We start from the raw sequence: 23,099 nt of genomic DNA, 5'->3' as shown, positions 1-23,099 counted from the left end.
TAGTTACTTCTTATTTAGTATTTACTATTTTTAAAATAGCCACAGAACTGGAGAAACAAGTACCATTAGTGTAAAACACAGAAGATTTTGTGTGTTTTGGACTTAATTCCCATCACAGTGACAACCAAGTATGGAAGAAAAACACTCATTTTCAGAAAATAAGCTGAGAAAAAAAAATACATGCTGTCTTTACATTTCTAGGTAGATTTTAGCTACATATACTTTCGACAATATCAAATGCTATCATCATGCAACATAATTTAAGTCACTTTGGGTGTATTATTTATTTTTACACTTTCACGAAAACAATGGTGAGCACATGACTAGTTTTTGTGTAATTTGCTTTGTCTCCAGATCTTTTAGAAAATCTGTTTCCATGACATCACTAAGAAACAAGTTTTAGGTCACAGGATGCATATTCAATCACAATAAATACAGAAGGCGCCAAAAAAAATGTACACACATTTTAAGAAAAGAAAAAACTGTATTAAAATTATAATATTCAATATATACTGTTAACAAAAGATGAATACAAGTCACGTTTGACTTCTGCAATTACAAGAGGTGCTCAAAGTGGTTACCATCCGCGTAATTTCAATACAGATTTTTCCTTTCTTAAAATGCATATACATTTTTTTGGCACTGTCTGTACGTGCATGTGTATTCGTTATAATTTCCCATATCTTCATTGAACTTGAATTCCCATTTCTTCTCTTACTTGGCTTTTACCTATTTTATAACTAATATATTTTCTGTTGCAGTGTTTCCATGTACAGTTTATTTCTTCTCACTATACGTTTACCTTAGTTAATCTTTGCCTGCTTTTTCATGTCATTTGACTGATAAATTAAGCCCTGAGGAGATTTTGCCTCCAATTTTGCCTACTTGGATGTTTGAGGGTGTTGATTGGGTAATCCTCTGTAATGATATCAAAACTACAGAACCAGAAAATCCAAATTTTTATTTGTTTGTTTTTTTAGAGGGATCCAAAAGGGATTATAATAAGCATTCTCTTGTTGCTCAACAAAAATTTGCTTCCCATTAGTAACATTCCCCTAGATTGTAAATGCTTTGAGGAAAGAGAAGCCCTATCAGTTCATATAAATACTAAGCAATAGGTAACGTCTCCTAGGATGGTCTGTCAGTAACAAACAAGTTTCCAAATTGACTTAGAAGAAAGGAAAAAAATAGAGGAAATGATGAGTGAACAAATGGAAGTGACATAGATAAAGTGGGGGGAAAAGAGAGAAAGAGACAAGGAGAAAGAGATTGATGAGGACAAAGAAAAATATAAGCCACACAATTTCACAGGAGTAGCATCTGTTTACTAAAAGATGAAGACCTTCATAGCGATTGAAAGGATGAGAGACAGCTGGTGGGGGAGGCCTTAGCACCCACCACCAGGTCAGTGGATCTCCCTCGACCTGGCCTTCACCTTCTGAGGAGAGCTTACAATGACTGAAGCTGATATGCAAAGAATAGCGATCCAGATTCTGACAATTCACCTGATGCCTCTCTCTCTCTCTCTCTCTCTCTCTCTCTCTCTCTCTCTCTCTCTCTCTCTCGCACTATCAGCCAACTCCATAGGTAAGTTCTTTATGTGGTTTTCTTTGAATTCTGTCATCTTGTTTGCAAGTCCTATAGTTTCTGTATTTGTTTTTTCATTCTCATAAAGAAGTTTTTAAAATAAAGTACAAAAACAATTAACACTTGTAAATCCACACCCTAGATTTGACAACTGATATTTTGTCATATTTCTCAAGTGACAGATAACATAGAAAGTCCTTTAGTTCCTATCCCTAGACCCATTCTAGTCTTCCCCCTCCCAAAGACTTATAAATGTATTATAAATCTTTTAAGTTTATTTTCATATATTTATATAATCTCTATGTATCACTGAACAATATATATTACTGTTTTGTATGATTTAAAAATTTTACTAAAATGGCATCATTCTGAAAGTATCATTACAACTTGCTTTTTTCCCCAAAACATTGTAACATTGAGATACATAGAAATCCAGGTTATACTTTTTAATTGTTGAATAATATTCCAACTTATGAAAATAAAACATTTAGTCTATTCTTTCCCCTACTGATGCATGCTTAGTGTTGCCAAGTGCTGCTATCACAAATAATGCTGTGGAATGTCCTCAAGTAAATGGAAAACAGTTACCCAGGGTACACACTCTGAAGTGAGATTCACGAATCACATTGAGTATGAACATTGACGTAATTTAGGCAAATTTTAATTTACTAGCTATTGTTTAGTTGAACTTCATGGTAGTTACATAGGAGGCACACCAAAATGTATAAAAGTTTCCCATTTCCTTGCATCAACAACAACCCTAGATTTTGCAATCCTTTCACATTATTGCCACTTTGATAAGTGCAAAATTTTTTAATTTGCATTTTCCTGCTCACTCCTGAAATTGAGTATCTTCTCAATATAGTTATTAGCTAGTTAGGCTTCACCTTATACAAATTGTTTGTTCATTTACTTTACCCATTTATCTATTAGGTTATTGATCTGTAGGAATTCTTTATGATTGTGAAGCTGCTCTTTCATATTTTACATTCAATATTTGCAAATATCTCCTCCAATCATGTCTCATAGGTTTAAATTTTTATGGTGTCTCTTGACATTTAGAAGGTCCCCATTCTCCCTCCCACCCACCCTCACCCCCACACACAATTTGTTATAATAATACTTGTCAATCTTTTGTTTTATTTTAGAGTTTTTGCTTTTTTTGGCCTTTCTTATCTTCGTATCACAAAGATATTATCCTATGCTTTCTCTTAATAGTTATAAAGTTTCTCTTTTCACATATAGGACTTTAATCCAAATGCAGGGTTTTTTATGTATTTTTTTGGGGGGTGTTTTTTAGTTTGTTCATAAATAAGCAGGAGTCTAATTTTCTTCTCAAAAACCAATTGTTCCAACTGGAATGAATTTTTTATTTATTTATTCTATTAAATCTATTGGGGTGAGACATTGGTTAGTAAAATTACATAGGTTTCGAGTGTGCATTTCTGTAATACATCATCTATATATCGCATTGTGTATTGACTCATGCATTCTTTCCCCGCTGATTTGTAATACCTCCTTCATCTTATGTTTGGTTTTTCCCTGGATTTTCTCCTCTGTTCCAGTAATCAGGGCACAGCTCACAGTGGCCCATGTGGGGATCAAACCAGAAACCTTGGTGTTATCAGCACCACGCTCTAACCAACTGAGCTAACTGGCCACTCCCTCCAATAATCTTTTGTCTTTTGCTGAACTGAAACTAAATAGCTTCCAGTACTAAAGCTTTTTGATAATATTTAATATGAGAAATGGCACATGCTCTTTCTTTCTTCTTTTCAGAAATGCTTTGGCTATTCTTCGACCTTTACTCTTAATCAAGAATTTTAGAATCAATATCTCAAGTTCCATATGAGTCACAATAGGATTTTATTGGAATTTCATTGAGTCTATAGATTTACAAAACCCCATGCATTAATATGGCAATGTGGCTATTATTCACATCTTATACACCTTTCAATAATGTTCTAAAATTTTCTCTAAAAGGCCTTGGGTATCTTTTGTTAGATTAATTCTTATGCACATATTTGTTTCTGTTGTGAATGGTATTTTTTTCTATTGGATTTTACAAATAATTATTGCTGGTATATAAGTTGTATGTTGCATTGTTAAGAGTAGCTTTTGTGTCTAGCCACCTTGCTGAACTCTTAGAGTTCTAATACTTTTTAGATTCTCTTGGATTCTGTACGTAAAAGTCTTATCTGCAAAAACTAAAAATTCTGGGTCTTTTTTGCAGTTCTTAACCCTTTTTCTTACCTTAATTATTTGTCTTACCTTATTGTTCTGCCCAAAATGTCCAGCACAATGTTAATACCAGCAATAATCACAGGCATCCTACATGGAATCTGACTTTAGCAGGAATATCTCTGGCTTCACCATTAAGTATGATGCTTGCTTTCATGTAGCAACTTCCTTTCTAGAAATAGAAAGGGAATCCCTGTTTGCTGACAAAAATTTATCACAAATAAGTACTCAATAAATTTTAATTAATGCTTTTTTTGTATTTAATGGCACAAAATTACTTTGTGATTTTAAAAATTATTCACCCCCATCTACGAATATGTCCTGTTTTTATTCCTAATATCACTGGACTTATATGTGGAATCTAAAAAACAAACAATGCCATAGATACAAAAAACAAACTGATGGTTGTCAGATAGTAGGAGAGATGGGTGAAAAAGATGAAAGGGATTAAGAAGTATAAACTGCCAATTTTAAAAATAGTCACAGGGATGTAAAGTACAGCATAGGGAACATAGTGAATAATATTATAGTAACTATGTATGGTGCCAGATGGGTACTAGACTTATTGGGGTGAACACTTCGTAAGGTATTTAAATGTCTAATCACTGTTGTTGAAAATTCCTTTTGAACGGCTCTTCTTATGTATCGTCCGTGTGTTGTGGCTACTGTCTGTCATGACAGAAGGTTTCCTCACATAGTCTGTGAGCTCACTGGTTTTCATGTGCTTGAGTTCCTTATAAACTCTTGTGTTGTGCAATAACCCTAGTACTGCATAGCTTCTTAGGTCCGTTTTTATAACAGTTTCTGCACTTAGTTTCTTTCCCACGTGAAGGGCTCAAACGTGGTCTGTGTACCTGAACCCAACCTCCCCTAAAGGTCCTACAATTACTGGGTACTCGATTTCCAGCCATGGCCTGTGCAAACAGGCTGCTTCCTGGCAGACCCTGGCCAACAGGGAGATTTCACAGATAGTGCTTTTGTGAGCCTTAGATGTACAGGAAGACTAGTCCTGGGTCCTTACAATGCTGAGGCCTGTGGCCTTGATTTCTGCTCCAGATCAGGCGTTGAAACCCCAGCCTCCCAGTGAGATGTGTGGATGATGAAACTTGTCCTTCACTATCAAAATTATGGGTTCCCTCTTGCTATGTGGTTCTTGGAGACTTCTCTTTCTAGTTTTCAAACTCAGCTCTCCATTTTTAAACTTTAAAAAATACTGTGCCCAACTTTTCCAACTGATCAGAGGAGAGGAGAAATATCCACCTTGATAGCAAGTCCCCTTTCTCTGCCTTGACTCTTTCTTTATCTTCTAACGTTCAGGTACGTCCTGATTTTGTTTTCTATTCAGCATCCCCATAGGACACACATGATTTTTGAGAAGTGGAAACCCCCTGTTGAAGCACTTATGTAGTAATATTAGGTTGGTGCAAAAGTTATTGCAGTTTAACAGGTTAAAAATAATTGCAAAACCCGCAATTACTTTTGCACCAGCCTAATAGTTTGGTGCAACAAAGGATCTTTCAAACAAGGAGGAACGGGGAAGAGAAAGAAAATTAAGGAGAGTGGGGAAGAGGAGGAGGAAGAGGCAAAGAGGGAACAAACAAAAGCAGCAGGATCAGAAATAAAAGAAGACATAGAGACAGAAAAGTTTCCATGGACTCAGAAACTAGTAATACCCCAGAATATTTTAAGCCTCTTACTAAAAAAAATTAAAAGATAGGTTGTATACATCTTGCAATGCTATCCTACCACAAGAGTATTACTGAGAAAATATACAAAATTTGAAGTTTATAACCAAAAAGCAATCCGTAAATGGATATAGCCATCTGTCTGCCACACTGCACTGCACTGCAAATGAATGTGACCCATTGCTGCCATCTTTCCCACAACCTTTCCCTAACATAGTAGCTATGGAATCTAAATTTTCCCTGAGAAACGCAGATCCCATTCTTGTTTTGTTTCCTTTTAGCACTGTCTCGATCAAGCATTGGTAAGTACCTTTACTTTTCTTCAATTGTAGTGACATTTAATTATGGGGACATGTTCCTAAACTGCCCCGGCTTCTTCCACTGAGACACAGCCAAAGCTTGAGCTTCACATTTCTCCAATTTCTTTGTTCTACATAAGCCAGACACCTCAATAATCAACCAAAAATATACGAAGTGAATGAACCGTTCTAGTGGCTTACCGTAATGACATGTCAGCAGAAAACAGAAAATATTTCCAAACCTGTAGTGCTGGGAAAACAGAATAAAGGAGCAAGAGAGCAAGGAGTCAGTAAGAAACATGAGATGTTAATGGATACAATACAGTATGAGAGACAAGTGGTGTTATGTGTCTTCTGAGAATTTCAAAGCTTTGTATGTCTGAGGGGTAAGGGAGGCCTTCCCTGGAGGTGTCCCCAGGTCTGGCTGCAGCAACAGAGGAGATGTCTGATTCCTACCTCCCTGAGCTGCAACCAACACGCAGGGTTTGGTGCTCCCACGGCTTCCCTCTTCTGATACTCAAAACCAAAAAAAGAAGGGAAAAAAAAGTGTAGTTTTTGAGACAGATAACCACATAAACTTTTAAATTTATGTTTCTTTTTAAGAGACCAAAGCGGTGAGTTCCTTTTCTATTCCCAATTCTTATTCTCTTTGGTGTGTCATGGGTTGAAGTGTCACAATTAGGAGGTTCCCTAACTGCCTAGCTCTTGTCCCTCGTCCTCTTCCTTCCCCATCATTGACCATTTATCTGAAATTAATGAGAATTTTGGAAAATGAAAAGCCCACTTAAGACTAAAAAGAGGATTAAAATGGTTTTAGCTGGCCATGATGGTTTCAGCAAAATAATATATCTTCTTTAATTTAGAGATAGGAGGGAAGAAGAAAGAAGGTTGTGAAGAGGGCAGGGAATGAGAGTAAAGGAGGAGGGGAGAGTTGTAAATAAAGAAAGCCATGTTTATTGACTCTATATTTAAAGGAATCACAGATGATAAAATTGAAGTTCAAGGATACTGTTTTACTGCCCTGGGACACACAGAGTGTAAAAGGTAAAACCGAGGCTCCAAACAGTCTTTCAACTCCAAATGTTGTGTTTGTTCAACTATTGCCAGGACAATATTAAATATATTTAATTTTTCAATTCAAAGTATCTTTTTGAAATAAAAAGTTTCAAGGAATTTGGGAAATTATACATGTAAAAATATTAGTTCAATTTTTTAAAATGTGATTTGTAAATCAAACATTGTATATTAACCTAAATCTCAAAATTATTTTACTAGCTCAATACTGTAACATAATGCCATCCTATAAAAACAGCTGTTTTAGTGTGTGTGCGTGTGTGTGTGTGTGTGTGTGTGTGTGTGTGTGTGTTATCTGCAAGGGTGCCCTTGGAAAACTATCAAGCTCAATAATTTATTACTTTTATCATCAAAACAGGTTTTATTTAGTTTTGCTTTGTTTTCATCCAAATAAGTCATCAAAAGAATAATTTACTATAGGAACAAAGTAAAATAATAACCTCAGATCTTTAATTTCTGTTGCTTTATTTCCAGAACCTCTTGTACATGGATATGGGATAAAAAATCACCATTGCTCAGAGGGCTGCAAGAGGCAGCATTTTAAAGGACAGTCAGGCTTATTAAAATGGTAAAGAGAACATTTGAAGAAGTTAAAGATATAGGGGAATTTGCTGATATGAATTCCAGACAGCATGGCGGGTTGGGATTTTTGAGAGTAAAGAAGGATGGAAAGAAAATCAGAGTAGTGGTTATTTTTATCACTCATTATGATAATAAGCACCTTAAGGTGAAAATTATCCTGTGATGGTGAATAATGTAAATAACGTAAATGGGATTAAGTCCAGAGGAAAGTGAGTAATTAGTTATTATACAGAGTATTCAGTTGAAAGATGCAGGAGGCCACCAGGGAGCTATTTATCCCTAAAATTCATTATGATTGTGGTGCCGCCGAATGGGTGACGCTCTCTTGTGAGGTCAACCTCATAGGCAACTCACTGGACCGGAGTAATTTGGGGGAGGGGCTCTCAAACCAGGGACTTAAAGGCCTTGATCCTATTCTTTCCTTGAAAATCTCAAACAAGCCTCGTGCCCAAGGCACAGGAGGCTATGGTCCATCCCTCCTGCAGGTATACACAGATAAAGACTGCAATTTGAAACAATAATTAATATATACTGAGTATATGTGCCACACTCTGCCAGGTCATACAACCAGTAAGTACAGAAACTTCATTCACATCCAAGCATTCTAGCATCTGATCACCCACAGTACTTGATGAGAACTAACCAGGATCCCCTTTCTCAAAAGAGTGATGAGAATTGCATGCTTTTTAAACCAATTAATCCAGACTCTTGTGGATTTTTATTTTATTCCTCAGTGTCAACTCCAGGAATCACATTTATTTTTTAATTTTTATTATTTTTTAATTTTTATTTTTTTCACATTCAATATTATATTAGTTTCAGATGTACAGTATAATGGTTAGACATTAATATAATTTATGAAGTGATTCTCTCCAATAAGTTTTCTTTCTTAATTTATATTGTTTTTTAAGTTCCACATATAAATGAGATCATACGGAGTTTGTCTTTCTCTATCTGACTTATTTCACTCAGCCTAATACCCTCTAGGCTCATCAACAGATGATTGGATAGAGATGAGTTGGCACATATATACAACAGAACATCACTCGGCCTTAAAAAAAAAAAAAAAGAAATCTTGCCACTTGCAATATTTTAAATTTTGAATTTGCATGCTTCTAGATAGGGCGTGCACTTTTCAAATGGCCAACGTCCCTACTACCCGCATACCTGAGACCTGCTGGACCCCTGAAGGCAGCTTGAGTTTGTGACCCCTCAAAGACAGTATTTCTGTCCAGTATGGAAAATGTGGTGCTCTCTAAGAGAACTTCTTCTGTGGAAGAAGACCCATAGAAACTGTGTCCTTGATCCAAAAACACATAACACTTAGTATTGTGGCAGGATACTCAAGTCTTTAAGTTTTTTTGCTGTTTCTCCATTCTGAAAGTCCACTCTGAAAGTGGGTATCTTTGACTGTCCTGCTTATTTGTCTTCAGGTGGGCAAGGCCACAAAACTCTCAGTTTAAAAATTTCCTCTGCCCTCATTATTCTATATTACTTTAGGTCAGGAATAGAAAATGTATGATGTGTTCCACCTCTGCTCACGCCTTTGCCCAGGGAAGACTTCAGTAATTAATCAGAGTCTCTTTCCTGCTCAGCCCACAGTCAACCTAAAATTCTTATCTCCAAGAAGTTGCTACTAATTCATCAGAATTAGCACATAACTCTTATACACGAGGTCTGACAATTACGTTCATGGGTTCATCCTAGAAAAAGTGCTACATACCTCATTTGCTGAATATCACTATGGTCACCTTCGAAGCACTCCCCTTGGGAAGCTATGCACCAATGCCAGCACCTAGTCCACCCTTCAAAGCAATTCTGGAACTCTTTTTCTGGTATGGCCATCAGAGCTGTCATCGTATTACCCTTGATGTCCTGAATGTCATGAAAATGTCTTCCTTTCAGTATTTCCTTTATCTTTGGGTAAAGAAAGAAGTCATTGGGGGCCAGATTAGGTGAGTAGGGAGGGTGTTCCAATACAGTTATTTGTTTACTGGCTAAAAACTCCCTCACAGACAGTGCCGTGTGAGCTGGTGCATTGTCGTGATGGAAGAGCCATGAATTGTTGGCAAAAAGTTCAGGTCATTTTTGTCTAACTTTTTCATGCAGCCTTTTCAGCACTTCCAAATAGTAAACTTGGTTAACTGTCCAGTTGGTACAAATTCATAATGAATAATCCTTCTGATATCAAAAAAGGTTAGCAGCATCGTTTTGACTCTTGATTTGGACTGACTGAAGTGTTTTTGTGGTGGAGAATTGGCTGACTTCCATTGTGCACTGTGACCCTTTGTTTCAGGGTCATATTGGCACACCCATGTTTCATCACCAGTGATAACACAGGCCAAAACATCGTCTTGCCTCTCCAAAAGGTCTCGGCAAACTTCGAGTCTCCTTTGCTTTTGTTCATTGGTGAGCTCCTTCGGGACTATTTTTGCACACACCTTTCTCATGCCAAGGTTTTCAGCTAAGATTTTCCTAACTATTTCTCTATTAATGTTTATTTAGTTTGCTATACTTCTCACTGTCAGCCAACGATTTTGGTGCACAGTTTGATGAATTTTTGCAATGTTTTCATCAGTTCTGCTCGTTACTGGCTGCCCTGACCTCTCTTCATCAGCGACATGTTCTCTCCCCTCAGAAAAACATTTAATCCATTTATGCACTGCCGTTTTCTTCATGGTATTATCCCCATAAACTTGGACTAACATGTCCCTAATTTCACTTCCACTCTTGTCAAGTTTAACAAGAAATTTTGTTCGTTGCTCTAATTCAAGCTCAGACATTCTCGCAAAGGCACACAAAAGACGTAACAACAATAATGAACATCACTTAGCAAGACACTGCTACACATCGACACGAACACAGCTGTGAGACACTGACATACCAGGTTATGGAACCTTACCAAGCTGTTTGTACAGTGCTGCCAGTGTAAGCACACGGTGGCAAGTTTGCGAACTTAATTGTCAGACCTGGTATATTTGCCATTCCTAATATAGGTTAATATTATTAAATCTTAAATATACGGAAGCTGTCCTTTTGCAATTTTCTTTATTTGATAGTGGGAATGCAGTATGCTACTTCAGTTTATACCACATAGAAAAAGCTGACATCTCTTCCCAAGTGCTGAGATAAACCTCATTTCTCTGAAAAGCTACTATTTCCCCCAAAGCACAACAAACTGAAAAACAAAAACAGTCATAACTACATAGGTAAAAACTCTATTTCATCATTTTAAGAGAAATAAATTACAAAGTTTTTAACTACTAAATATAATTTTTTAAAACAATACTTCAGCACTTAAAGAAATTTCAACAAAGAGAAAAGTTCGAAAGGAACAGAATTGAACAGGTAAAAGAGGGAGGAAAGGATTAGGGAGAAAGAATCCTGGTGAAAATCTTTAGAACAGGGAAACAAAAGACCAAAGTAGGTTCTAAAAGTCCAAGTCATAATTTCAAACATACATAAAACCTTTGAAATTCCATGGAAATTTAACTTTTTTCATAAATAAACTTGTTTCAGTAAAGAGGTTTTTGACATCTTAAAACAGATTTGTTATTCTCAAGGCAGAAATAATGGTTAGACTGCTGACAAACTCACTGGAATTTCAAAAGGCATAAGTAAGGTGCTGATGTAACTAAGGAAGACAAAAAAAAGTTTTTTAAAAAGTGAAATCACACAGATTAATAAACCAAAGAAAAAGGTGAAATGTTTATGAAACGCAGCATTCAGAACTTTCCAAATGACAATAGGAATAAGAGAAAAAAATAGAGACAGTAGAAGACAAGCAAAATAAAACAGAAGACATTCAAGGCAGTGAAAACGTACTACTTTGCAGTAGCTTCCATCCTTTGTAGTCACTGCATATTTCTCCCCGTAACATTTCCAATAGAACTTTCCAGCTTTCCTGTCCACTATTACTGTTGATTTTTCACTGCAGTGTAAGTCAGATAGGAGATACCCTTTCCATTTTAAAGATTAGAAAATTAATATTTTTGATTAATTTGAAAATGTTTCAAAGATTTAGTGACTTACCCAGTCATAGAGCTAGAAAGCTGCAAAGCTGGGACTCAGGTCTTTAACCTCAAGACCATTGTAGGTCACACCTGGGAGGAAGGGAATTGCCCACACTCCATGCCCTCCGAAAATTTAAATCTAAGTAATACAATATTTGTCAATTTTCTTTTCTTTCCTTTTTTTTTTTTTTTTTTTTGGTTTAAACAGCAAATATTTATTTCTCACAGGTCTTGTCAATTTTCATTGTAGGTGATACAAAAAGCATAAAAGCAACTCCAGAAACTTTCTGTAAGTTTCCCCTATTTCTCAACTCAGTTCTTTTTAATCTTCTACAAAGTGCCTGCTACTGGGGTGCTGGGGAGGGGGGACAGGAGGAGCAGAAAGATGGAGGAAAGGAGAACAACAACTCACTATTTTACTGTTCTCCTTTTACTTTACCAGTGTGAGGAACCTGAGGCTGACTGCAGAATCCCCTAAGTAGCTGATGATTTTCTTATTTAGCAAAGTGGAAACTCTGCTGATAAAAATAATTAATTAATTGGTAAAAGAAAAATCATGGGGTTGGATGGAGTTGTTTATCAAAAACAAACAGAAACTTTTAGAAGGATTTGACAGCAAGAATACAGTAAAAATTGAGAACAAGAAAAGTAATTCCAGAGAGTATGATCTTATCAGTCCCCTAAGGAAAAGAGAGGGAAATGCAGGCTTTTCTGCCTTCCATGTAATCTAGTAGATAGTAAATGCTTGATCTGAAATTCCCTAGAATATATATACATATATCTCCTTCAGTCATGCTCGCTCCGAACTGATTTGTTTGTTTTGTATTGCAGCCAACACTGCAGGAGCCATAAGTAAGTCCTTTTCCTGGCTCCTTCTCATATGCTCTGCTTTACTGCACTGTTACAGTGTGTACGACAGTGCTGTTCCTGGATGTGCTCACTCCTCCTCCACAAATCGTCGACGCCGTTCTCCTTCTTTATTCCCTATTCTTATCCTAAGCTGGGGCCTCTGTGAGGAAGTATGATCACTTACAATTTTCTCAAAATCTTGAAATTCAACAGCAAAAGTAAAAGTGTTAAGAACACTTTTAGAAGGAAAGGTAGGAAGGCTTCTTGCTAGAAATCTAAGAACACTGAGAGGAAGAGGGCCAGACTGAGGGCCCAGGCTGGCCAGTCATCGATGCCCCGCTAGGAACAAAGAGTAAGTCTGGAAAGTGTCCAGATAGCACTCTAAATGACATTACAACAAATGGCTCTGGCAGAAGCCCTGGGAGGGAATAAAGAGTGAGGGATGAGTGAGAAGCACTTGATGCAGCAAAGAAAAATAATGGGAAATGGAAACAGCAACACACAGTGCTCTGAGGTTTCACGTCCCTCATGGCCTTGCTGTTTGAAGTGGGTCCAAAGACCTGCATTGGCATCACCTTGGCGTTTGTCAGAAATGCAGACTCTCAGCCTAACGCCCATCCCTAGAGCTACTAAATCACAATCTGCATTTTAACAAGATCCCTGGGGAGTTTGTGTGCACACAAATGTTCAGAACCATTGAGGTCTAATTCTCTGCACTTACAAAGGAAATAAAAAGATGAATGCACTTGATCTAATAAGTTTAATCAGCTCCTGCATCCCTGTGGTCTCCACAGGAAGAGTAGCCTTAAAACTAATGACAGGAAAGATGAAACTCACTGAGACTGAACTCACTTTTTACCACATTTCTATTCATCGTTGCTGAGGATCTTCAGAGCTTGAGCTCCTGGGGCAGAGCCAGCCCTAAAGGGAAGATGAAGAATGATTTGAGGGTTAGAATTCATGGCAAATCACACCCTGTGTCTACTCCTCCTGGAGCATTTATATACATGAAACATGATTAAAATAATCAAAAGTCAAACTTCAAGAGTAAACACTGAGGAAGTGTCACAAAAGCACATGTAGCCTAAGAGAGGAGCTGTGTGTGTGTGTGTGTGTGTGTGTGTGTGTGTGTGTGTGAACAAGAAGGCTGTTATTGCTCTGCATGTTGGTCTAATGCCTCAATCCCCTTACCCACTAACCATACCTATGAATGTCTTGAGTCTTATCTAGCAGTTTCTATTCCCTCAGATACTGTAGGCCAAGTTACTCTGTTGGGTAAGGGAGCCAAGGTCACCCACAGGAGACAGAAATTCCCACTGCCTCCTTCAGATGATGAGGTTATAGATTCTAGCTAAAGAAGTTCAAAGGAGCCCAGCCGGAAGAAAGGCCATGGCCTGTGTAACCTACTGAGATACACACAGGACCCCATCAGAGAAGAAACCCTGAGCACTACAGCCCAGTAGCTCCAGCTGTCAGATCATGGTAGTTAGTGGGGTCCCCAAGGTGAGGAATGAAGAATAAACCTTGTTTGCTCCTCCAATGAAGTGGAAATTTTGCTGCTGTTGTCTACGTTTCTGATGTTTTCCCAAAAATAATTTCAATGCAAACTGGATTCTCCTATGCCAAAGAACCATTCTAATTAGTTCTGTCTTGTGTTTCTCATATTTCAGCTGGAGCTATTGGACCCATAAGTGAGTTCCTTTACTGTTTCATAATTCTGACACTCTGATCTTCTGTGGGGAATGGGGCCCTACTCTCACTCCAGATGTTTCCATTTCTATACCTGTCGGCTTTCCCACTCATGCTTCCTGGTTGCGTCTGAATCTCCTGAAACCTCCTGATGCCCAAACCTTGAGGAAACAAAGTGCGCTGAATTGTCACTGATTTTAAGACAAGGGAAAGCCAAATAATTTTTATTTAAAAATTACCAGAAAAAAAATTACCTGAGCTATGATAAAAATAATCAAAACAGCTATTTGTGGGCTTTTCTTAAACGAGGGAAGATCTACAGGAACAGGTAGTTCTAGGAAAAAGCAAAAGAATAAGTATAGTAAAGGCAAAGGAGGTGGTGGTGAGAAAAAGATAACGGAACTGACATGCTACAGTTTAATCCCTTAGGGACAGTGGAGGGTTGGACAGGGAAAAGAGGAAAGGAGAGGAGGGAGAAAGTGGAGGGGAAGGCTGACCTTTAGCCCTGGTTTTGTGTGCTCCCTTCTGAACAGACTTCTCATTTCCTGTAAATGCTGAATGACTTCCTCTGGTGGGAGGGTTATAGGTTTCCACACCAAAATTACCTACGAACCTGTAGTAGTCGTTCCTCTGCTTGAGTTGCTTCACAGATTCTTTAAGAAGAATATTGGTTGCATGAGACTTCTGTTAATATCAAAACACACTGATTTTTCTCCTCTCTGTATTTCAGTGCAATTTACAGCACCTATTCGTAAGTATCTTTTTTTTTCCCCTTTCTGGTTCCTTTGATTTCTGACCTCCCAGGTCTTAAGGACTGATCTACCCTCCTTTCTTGATGCCATGTTCTCAGCTCCCTTAGCATTCCTGGTACACAGTTTCCCAAAAATGTCTGCATCAAGTAGGGAGACTGCAACCCCCGTGGGCTAACCTAAGAAAATAGAAAATAAAAGGGCCTCTCAGTAGCAGTCATCACGCTCTCTCAGCCAGAGAGGTTCGCTTTTCAAATAACAGGTCCCTAATGGAATGAGGGGAAAAAAGAAAAGAAAAATGTACAGAAAAAGGCATTACAAATTAGTATGGAAGGGCTCTTTTCTGATCCTCTTAATGGTTTCAGGCATCACTAAAAACAAGGGGAGCCTCTATTCCTGTGTATCCCCTACACTGTGTGATGGGAGCCTGCCTGGGGCGGCAGTACAAGTGGCCCCTGATCTTCCTCAGGTTTCCATCCATGACTCTCCCTCCAGAGTGAATGTTGAGAATGCATATTTCCTTCACAGTGGTGAGGCATCTCTCTCTCTCTCTCTCTCTCTCTCTCTCTCTCTCTCTCTCTCTCTCGTTTCTCAGCTGGAGCTACAGGACCTATCAGTAAGTGTGCAGCATTTTAATTTTCAGCAGAATCGTAGGGATCTTTCTCTGCACTTCAGGTGGGACTTCGGGGCTTGGGGTCCACATTTTCTTGGCCTGTGGATATTCCTCCACCTAGCGTTTCAGTGAGTCATTAATGACCCTGTGAATGTACATTCCACTGCTAAACACAAACTATAAAGTGGAAGATGAACACTGTCGAAGGTTTCCAATGGCCTATCAACATCACATGAAGGACTTTTAAAAACAGTGAGATGGAGAGAAGTGAAATAATGGAAGAAAGGAAGAAAATTAAGTTGAAATGGAGAAGGATTGTTTTTCCATCCTCTACAGAGGTTTAAGTGGACTAAAGGGTGCCCTCCCCCTAGTACCTTTGCTACTTATCCTCTCAGGAGACCTGTCAGATGCGGAGGCCGTGATATGCATTAGATTGTCGGGGTATCCTACCAAGACAGTCAACATCCCCAGCGCCCAAATGCCGGGACCTCATGTTCAGTGGTGCAGATTCTTACCAGGGAAAGCATATAAATGAAAACTATGGTCTCCCGAGCCTCAAAGCACCTACTGATTTCTTTTACTTCTTTTCTTTTTGCTTTTCTTTTATTCATTTATTTTAGAGCTGTCTCAGAAAACCATTGGTAAGTCACCTAAATCTCAACTATAATGCCTTCTGGTCCTTTACAATACTGAGAATGTCACTCTTTTTATTTCAATGATTTGTGCCTACAGACACCAGGATCAAGGGTTTCCCCTGACGCATTATCCCACCCAGAATTCCTAGAGGTTGGATTCACCCAGGTTCTGCAATAAAATAATATTAACACTGAAGCTGAAATACAAAGTGAAAATAAATACCCCCTAGGGATGGTCCTTTCTGAGCTGTTCCCACTTAAGTAAATAATCTAGCTCTTTAGAACCAATATGCAATAAAGATTTAGAACACAGCACCTTAACTTCTTACTTTCTGCACAAAAATAATTTATTATTAATTATCCTCATTTTGTAAAATAATGCAAACTTTAAGTACGTTTCATTGCTAATTGCTCTGAAAAGATCTCTCCAGGACAGTCAGATTCTATTTTCACCAACTCATAGCAACTTGCCCTAATGCATTTTTCCACAGAAACATTATAAGTAATGGTTAGGTTCCAAGATACAATTGTCCACAATTACATGTTTATAAACTAAGAGCTAATAGTTACAGTTTCACAAGCTAGATTATTCTATTTCTAACAAAAATTAAGAATTTTTTAACTTATAAAACTAAAGAAATATGATTTGAGGTCCCCCTATATTCATCTGACAGAATGAATGAGTCCTGTATTTGTAACTATCACCTTCTTTGAGTGATTCCTCTGATGTCTTGCAGTTTTTCTAACTCTCACATGTATTATTTTATTGGATGTACAAACATACCAGTGGTGGTGGGTGAAGGAGTTATAGAGATGAGGAAACTGAGGCTCAGGATTCATTTTTCAAAACAATAAGGGGAGGGGTGGGTCATTCGTTAATAATAAAGCTAGGACTGAAGTTTAGCTGACTCTCAGTTGAGTTCTTTCCACAACCATTCTGGGTGTTATAATGGGTTATTAGCAAAGAATAAAATGAACTTTTAATGTTAGAATTCAGAGGACAAAAAGGTCTATGGGGAGAGGAAGTGAGAGAAAGTACAATAGAAAGAATAAAAGAGAATGAAGATACAAGTCAAAAGTAAAGAATCAAGAGAAATAAAAAATACTAGGAAGAAAACTAGAAAGAGAAAGATTAAATAAATTGGTAGATAGAAGAAAGAAGAGTAAATGAATATAAATAAAGCTGAGGGGGAAAAAAGAAAAGGAAGGGTACAAGGTGTCACAAATTAAAAGTGGAAAAAGGGAAGAAAATATAGGTAAATTGAAGAAACAAAACAAAATTTGAAATAATTATCTGTCCAAAGCTTTAGTCTTAGGAGTTCTGCTCCAGGATCATGGGCACATTTTTTATAGATACAGTCAAAGCAAATATTAAATTACTTTTGCAAAATAGTAAAATTTCTATCTTGGATACAGCTCATAGTGCAGAATGTCCAGAACTGGTAAGCTACCTTCTACCAGCACTTTTCTTCACACAGAAAAAAGATTCAGAGTTAAAGGTTCGGGGCTCCTGAGTCGGCACTGGGGTTTCCCCCTGAGTACCGTGCAGTGAGGGGCTGTGGAGAAGAGACTGCAATGCCCACTGAGAGGCGGGTGGTCTTCTTGGGTCCAATTAACATGCAGATCCACAGGCTAGTCACAGCCTCTCCTGGCACCAGACTACTCAGTAGGACCTGAGGAAGGAAGCACAGCTTGCCAGCAGGGCAGTATCAGCCATTTTTCTGGGGCAGTAGTCAGCAGTCTCTCAGGTGTCCACAGAGACACGCAGGAACTATTCCCTTTGGTCTCCACTGGCTCAGCATGGGAGCTGCCCTGGCTTAGAAGCCCCAGGAGCCAAAATTTCCTGTAAGAACTCCACACACATAACCTGCAGGGATCTCATAAGAAACATGCCCAAATACATGGATGCTACACTCAGGGAAGCCCAAGCCATGGCTTTCTAACAGGTGTGTATAGGTCTCCCAGTTCTCATGCAGTTTACCAATCAAGCATCATTCTTATGTAAAAGCGAAGCTGCCAGGTAACATGGCAGGCTGACAATCTTTATCAGGTCACCAGAGGATCAGAGCTAGAAAATCAACTGAAGGCCAAATTCTCGTTAAAAACTGAAGTTTTATTGACTCTACCCACAGACACTAAAGCTAATCAGAGCACCAGTCACCACTCTGTCAGTCCCCAATAAGCTAGAGGCAGTGGAAGGACTGGATCCTTACCTCTTACCCTCATCCCTATGCTGGGACATATTAGTTAGTCAGAAATAAAGATTTTAGCACAAGGGTAGGCCCTTGCAAAAGTAGTATCTTCTATTGTTACTGACAGGAAAGAAAGTATGAAGTTTTTTTCCCCCAATGTCTCCTAAGTTGACAAGGATCCTAGAGAAATCCTCACGCCAGGCTGAAATACTGTAGTATATGCTAAATATCCATTTTACTCTATATTAACACAGCTGGATTAGTTCTCTCTATTGATCTCATTATAGATACCACTTCCTCTCTCCTTCTCTTCCTGCCAAAGCCCCACCCCTGGAATAAAATCAACAAAAAATTTATTCTTCAGCCAAACACCCGTACTAATATGCCAATTTTTATTTCTTTTTAGTGCTAACTCCAGGACCTATAGGTAAGTCACCTATATATATATATATCAACTCATACGAGGTCTGACAATTAAGTTCGCGAACTCATCCTAGAAAAAGTACTTACCTAGCTCATTTGCTGAATATTGCTACGGTCACTTTCCAAGTACTCCCCTTGGGAAGCTATGCACCAATGCCAGCACCTAGTCCACCCTTCAAAGCAATTCTGGAACTCTTTCTCTGGAATGGCCATTAGAGTTGTCATCGTATTACACTTGATGTCCTGAATGTCATCAAAATGCCTTCCTTTCAATATTTCCTTTATCTTCAGGTAAATAAAGGAGTCTTTGGGGGCCAGATCAGGTGAGTAGGGAGGGTGTTCCAAAACAGTTATTTGTTTACTGGCTAAAACCTCCCTCACAGACAGTGCTGTGTGAGTTGGTTCATTGTCGTAATGCAAGAGCCATGAATTATTGGTGAAAAGTTCAGGTTGTCTAACTTTTTCACACAGCCTTTTCAGAACCTCCAAATAGTAAACTTGGTATAAGTTCGTCCAGTTGGTACAAATTCATAATGAATAATCCCTCTGATATCAAAAAAGGTTAGCAACAAGTTCGAGAACTTAATTGTCAGATCTCGTATATATCATTAAAATCTATAATAGGTAGTATAACATTTTTCTAATAGTGATTATAGTGGTTTGTCAATAATCATTAGAAAAATGTTCCAAAGCAAAGATGCATAGAGAGAATCTGGGGGAGGATATAAGAAATGAGCAAGAAGACAAAAGAGAAATGGCTGAAAGAGTGAAACAAAAGTCATATGAATGAAAAAATAGGGGAAGGTAGAGGGAAAAGAATATAATTAAGATTTTACCTCAAATACCTTTAATAAAAGGCAAGAAGGAAGTGGTTGTCCTTCCAATTAGGGATACAAGTCTTCTAGAGGAAAATCTGACTCTTATGGAAAAGCTATTATAATACAGCAGAATGAAAAGTATTTAATCCTGAGATTGGGATTTAGTAATTCCTGGGAAACCATTTTCACTGCTCTCCCTAGGAAAACATCAATGGAACATATGTTTTTCATGTTCAATAACCATATATCTTTGTTTCTATTTTTAGCACAATGTAGAGGATCCAGTGGTAAGTCCCTTATCTATTTTTTTCCTCTGGTGTTCTTTGATCTTCTACAGTGTCTAGAGGGCCTGTGCCCTGTCCTAAATATGTCTATTGCCATGAGAACACTGGTTTTAAACATGTGTACATGCTTCTCAGTTTCCACCTGCAGAGAATTCTCCAGGGTTATTTTTCGAAGAAAATTCCCCTAGTAATGGTCATGATGGCTTCTATAACAATATAGAAGAACTCTCTAAAATAACAAGGATAGCTTTCCAGTTCTGAAGTGCTTTGTAGTTTATAAAGGGCCTACTCAAATAAAATGGGAGACAATATAGAGAAAATGAGAAAAGGAAAGCAAATTTTAAAAATAAATGTAAAGGAAGGAAAAGACAATCAAATTTAAATAGACTGAGGTCTTACCAGTTTTCTTCCCAGTTTCCTGGGGGAAGTCTACCAGGGAATACTACTCAGGGTCTAGTCTATCCTGAGTTCCCCAAGGCTTTTCTTTTTGCTCATGTCCTATCCTGCCCCCCACCCACCACAAACACTCCACATACACACACCGCTTCAGACTATGACAGTAGGTGGGTTACAGTTACAGGAAATGGCAGAAGCATCAGGCAACTACAAACTACGAGAGGTAGAGAATGAAGGGCAAGTTCATACTGTGACTAGCTAGGGCAAAGACAGTGTCAAAATCTACTGTCTAAACCAACCCCAGGTCATAGGAAATTCTGAGTCTGGACAGTAAGTAATAGCACTCCAAAGTTTAAGCCAAACAGGAAGAAATTATCAGAAGGAAAGTCAGATGCACTCAGACATTTCTTCAATTAGCTGAGCTCCTACCATGTATCAGAAACTGTGTTAAGCACTGGGCATAAAATCACGAATAAGAGAGAAAAAGAGGTAGTTAATCTCTGGTGCTGAGTAGTTTACAGTCCTACAAGATATCTTGGAAAAATGAACTGAAAATGTGGAGAGAGCAGACAGTCTCCAACACAGTAACACTACGACCACTAAAGCTGATGCTGCTAAATGCTGGTTCTAAATACCCTTCTTGTTGTAAGCGAGCCGTCATTTATCGACTATTCCCCTAAATGAAGGCTCCCTCTTTCCGTACTCTTGATAATCACCAAGACCTACATAATTCATAGAGGGGGGAAAACATAAGCCAGCCCACCTCAGAGGGTTTCACCATGGCTAAAGGAAAGGTCTCCTCTGGCCCAAAGTCCCCTAAGAGCCACCATGTGCTAGAAAATCTACACAGGTACGTGGATTCCCTTTCCCTACCTTTCTTCCCTGCTTAACTCCTTCTCCCTTATGTGTGAATACTTTAAAATATGATAATATATAAATTAAAATATACTGCTACATTTATTCCTTCCTAGGTTCCCCTTAAATTATAGGTGATTTGGAGAAAGTGCAAAACGCACTGATTGCTTTTAATTAACAAAAATGAATGCTCCAAATGGGACTAGTAAAGAGAAGAAACGGCAAACTTTCAAATCAATTAAAAGATTGTCACTGTGTGAGGGTTATAAATGATAAATATCTAACTATTACATTGTTTTGTGCACTTGAAACTAATAAAAAAAAAAAAAAAGAAATTAAAAAAGACCTAAATAACTTGGGGGGAAAAAAAGTTAGTTAGGAAAGCGAAATCAGTGAAAGGAAGAATGACAAAAGTACACTAAAGAAATGGAACGGGTCTCACGGTCATTCTCCTGCCCCAGACCAGGCGAAACAAGCCTCAGGCTGCAAAGCATAAGCTGGGTGCTTGAGCCCAGACACTGCAGAGCTAACAGGCAGGTTTAGAGCTCACTGCATCCTCTCTGCAGTTACCCTTTTCAACCCATCGGGGGAGAACTGGGTTCTCTGGATTCTACACACACTGATTTCTTCTTTCTTTTTTCCTTCCGTTTTTCTATCAGCTGAAACTTCAGAAATGACCAGTAAGTTCCATGCCTGTTCTTACAGGATAGTTCCCTTCAGCTTCCAACAGGGTCTGGAATTCTTTGTTTTTGTCTTATAGGCATGGAATTTCATGTTTCTCCATCTTGTGCTTATTCCACTATTAGCTGCCCCCCACCAAGGAATGCACTGGGGGAAATACAAACCACATATATGTCGGGGTGCCAAAAATTGTATACACATGACTTGTATTCATCTTTTGTTATCGGTATATATTGAGTATTATAATTTTTTTTTAATTTTTTTTTATTAAATTTATTGGGGTGACAATTGTTAGTAAAATTACATAGATTTCAGGTGTACAATTCTGTATTACATCATCTATAAATCCCATTGTGTGTTCATCACCCAGAGTCAGTTCTCCTTCCATCACCATATATTCGATCCCCCTTACCCTCATCTCCCACCCCCCACCCTTCGCCCCCCTTACCCTCTGGCAACCACTAAACTATTGTGTCTATGAGTTTCTGTTTCTCATTTGTTTGTCTTGTTCTTTTGTTGTTTTTGGTTTATATACCACATATCAGTGAAATCACATGGTTCTCTGCTTTTTCTGTCTGACTTGTTTCACTCAGCATTACTCTCTCAAGATCCATCCATGTTGTCACAAATGTTCCTATATCATCTTTTCTTACCGCCAAATAGTATTCCATTGTGTATATATACCACAACTTCTTTATCCATTCATCTATCGAAGGACATTTTGGTTGTTTCCATGTCTTGGCCACCGTAAACAAAGCTGCAATGAACATTGGAGCACACGTGTCTTTATCTCTAAATGTTTTCAGATTTTTTGGGTAGATACCCAGGAGAGGGATTGCTGGGTCATATGGCAATTCTATTCGTAATTCTTTGAGGAACCTCCACACTGCCTTCCATAACGGCTGCACCAGTCTGCATTCCCACCAACAGTGTATGAGGGTTCCTTTTTCTCCACAGCCTCTCCAACATTTGTTATTATTTGTCTTGTTGATGATAGCCATTCTGACTGGGGTGAGGTGATATCTCATTGTGGTTTTGATTTGCATTTCTCTGATGATTAGTGATGTTGAGCATTTTTTCATATGTCTATTTGCCATTTGTATGTCCTCTTGGAGAAATGTCTCTCCATGTCCTCTGCCCATTTTTCATTGGGTTGTTTGTTTTTTTGTTGTTGAGTTGCATGAGTTCCTTGTATATTCTGGATACTAGCCCCTTATCGGAGGCACTGTTTGCAAAAATCTTCTCCCATTCAGTTGGTGGCCTCTTTATTTTGTCAATGGTTTCTTTTGCTGTGCAGAAGCTTTTAAGTTTCATATAGTCCCATTCGTTTATTTTAGCTTTTACTTCCATTGCCTTTGGAGTCAAGTTCATAAAATGCTCTTTGAACCCAAGGTCCATAAGTTTAGTACCTATGTTTTCTTCTATGCAGTTTAT

The 23,099-nt window shown here is 38.2% G+C and overlaps 1 protein-coding gene across 1 annotated transcript in view; it reads left to right on the top strand.

The window, feature by feature from the left end:
- Positions 1-23,099, top strand: part of TSBP1 (testis expressed basic protein 1) — an 81,773-nt gene that overhangs the window by 11,417 nt on the left and 47,257 nt on the right.

Source organism: Rhinolophus sinicus, linkage group LG05 (assembly GCF_036562045.2).
Source record: "Rhinolophus sinicus isolate RSC01 linkage group LG05, ASM3656204v1, whole genome shotgun sequence".
Lineage (NCBI taxonomy): Eukaryota > Metazoa > Chordata > Mammalia > Chiroptera > Rhinolophidae > Rhinolophus > Rhinolophus sinicus.
This window is presented reverse-complemented; position numbering and strand designations above follow the sequence as displayed.